Here is a 2,832-nt window from a genome sequence, read left to right as displayed (position 1 = left end):
TCTCAACAGTAATAATTCCCAGAATATATTTCAGGAGACTTAATAAATCATGAAGACTATGGTTTTATATTGTCCTAATTTTGTCACATCTGTCCTGATTGTTGACTGAGAATGTTGAAGGTGTTTGTTCCAATAATGAAGCAACTTAAATATATATTTTGATACATATAAATATGCATGATGGAGACCAACCACAAAATGTAGTGTTGCAAAATTCTAGTCTGCTTTTCTCCCTCATATTCTTAACATTGTCTTGTATACACAGATTTTTCACAATGCCAAACAGATTTTAGGATATTAATACTCAAGTAACACAAAACAAACCACTATTTATTGGATGTTAATCCTAATAAATCAGTCAAACATCTTGACATTTAATTTTATAGCAAATATGTGAATACCACCTTGAAACCACTTGTTTTGTTGTTAGACAGACACTGAGGGGTTTTGTCAAGAGATTAAATATTAATATTTGACATATGTAGGTATCAGAGTTACTACTGACTGTTCTTCATTTTTATGTGGAAAATATTTCCCATTATATATGGACATTTGGATTCTCAGGCCTTCTACAAATTATCTTTTGCTTAATCTCCTACATCTAAATTATTTTCATTATTTAGTGTTCTACATATGTAGTTGAAATTATACACATTAACTGTTTAGTGTTATCAATAAATTTTCATATATCTGTCCACCTAAACATGAATTCTTCTTATAATGTAGACTTCATTATATGACCCATGATTTTCTGGGTGTTTTTATGTATGCTTCCAGACAACCATTACTGTATCTAGTAAATTCTGAATAATTGTCTCAAAATGACTATCACGTGAAAATATGTATTTGTTCATGTATCAACAGAAGTTAAATAATTATAATATAACATATTTAATTTCCCTATATAATATAGCTCATAAAATTTATTCTTTCATCAAAATGAAATTCCTTTTAAAAATGAATTAAAAACAAAAGTACATAAGTGTGTTTTTATTGTTTTAAAAATTGATGTTCTAACACAATAAACTTAAATCTCTGATGATTAAGGCTTTTTAATCTGATTTTGCCCTTTACAGGAAAGCCAAACTCAAATTAAACATTTGAATTTGAGATAAACTTGTATTTTCTGTTTGAAATGCCTGAATTTAAACCTCAAATATCTGACTATCTGACTTCAGACAAATGGTACAAAAGAGGTTTATTTGGCTTAAGGATTCGAATTTAAACCTCAAATATCTGACTATCTGACTTCAGACAAATGGTACAAAAGAGGTTTATTTGGCTTAAGGATTCTTATCATGTTACTAAAGACTACTACAATCTCTATCATTCTGTTCTTTCCTTCTGTAGTAATTGCAATTTTAAAATATTTATTTAAATGGATTTTAGAATGACAGTGTACACCTGAAGAGGTTTTTTCTGTTTTAAAGGTGTATATGATATAAATTTCAATTACAAAATACTCAGCTTTTCATAGTTGGAAATTTACAGAAATGCTACTAACGTTTAACATTATTCCTTTAAAAATTGGTCTTTTTGGCCATTATAAATATACTTTAAAAAGTATAGAACATAGTAGAATATGCATTTTTAGTTATAATGATTGGGTTAGATATACATTTAAAAATTGGTAATAAAAACATTTTGGAGTTCATTATTGGTAATCTTTGAAGTATAAATTTGTCAAAAATTAAAAATACATCTGCATGAATGATACAGTGACATTATATTTGTTATAAAGCCAATGTGTTTGTGAAATCCTCAGAGCTACATAATTATGTGATTCACAAGTATAAACAACAATAATGAAACTGGATAGGTCAAATAGACATTTAAAAGTCATAATATGTAGAGAAGGGACTACACATAGTTATATAGAGTTTTAGGTACCATTCTATACTGCATATTTTCTAACTTGTTAATGTCTATCAGGATATAGTACAAGAACTAAAAATGTTGCTCCTGGTATCATCTTGTAAAATTAAAACGTTTTATATCAATGCCTAGAAATGTCTTTGTGTTTCTTTAGACTCATGATTATGTTAATAAAACTGCCCACTAGCAAATGAAAAAAAAAAAAAGAAAAAAAGAAAAGAAAAAAGCATTATTTTCAAAAGTCCATGGGACATTTACCTTAATAAGGCAATAAGGTAAGTCTTAACAGATTTCAGAGCATTGAAATAATTCAGAACTTATTGTCTGACTACAGCAGAGGTAACTTAGAAACTTAAAAAAACACAAAACATACATACATGCATGCATACACACTACCTACATATTTATGTATGTTATTTTAAGTGTTCATTGGCGAAATCCAACAAGAAGTCACTCGTCAAAGGGAATATGGAAGATGCGATTCTGGAGAATGGATAGAGAGCTGTGAAACTCTTGGCAACAAGCAGCGTAACAGCATTCCACCTCTTCACTGCCTAAATCTTCCGAGAGAATTTATCATTGTTTTACATGAGATTAGAGAATTAAGCCCCTTTACTATACATTCATTCTGAAAATGTAGATAATTGAATTCAAAATACTTGATTTGAATAATTGTCACTATTTCCATTATATTCTCTCTAGAAAACCTTTTTGCAATTTTAAACAAAAGACATATTTATTACATGAGGAAATGATATGCAAATTATACATCCATATTAAGTTATGTTCATATCAAGAACAGAGCATGTTCAAATATTCATGTCTATTCCCAGAATGAAAAACTAATAAATTTGCTCTAGTTACCGTTGCTTTAAATAACAAAACCCCTATTGTAATAATAAGAGGCTCAGAATTTTCCTATTAAATGATAATTTCAATGAAACACTTTATCATTAA

This window comes from Mandrillus leucophaeus, unplaced genomic scaffold (genome assembly GCF_000951045.1).
Source record: "Mandrillus leucophaeus isolate KB7577 unplaced genomic scaffold, Mleu.le_1.0 Scaffold1219, whole genome shotgun sequence".
Taxonomy (NCBI): domain Eukaryota; kingdom Metazoa; phylum Chordata; class Mammalia; order Primates; family Cercopithecidae; genus Mandrillus; species Mandrillus leucophaeus.
The sequence above is the reverse complement of the archived record's forward strand: the minus strand, read 5'-3'. Positions refer to the sequence as shown.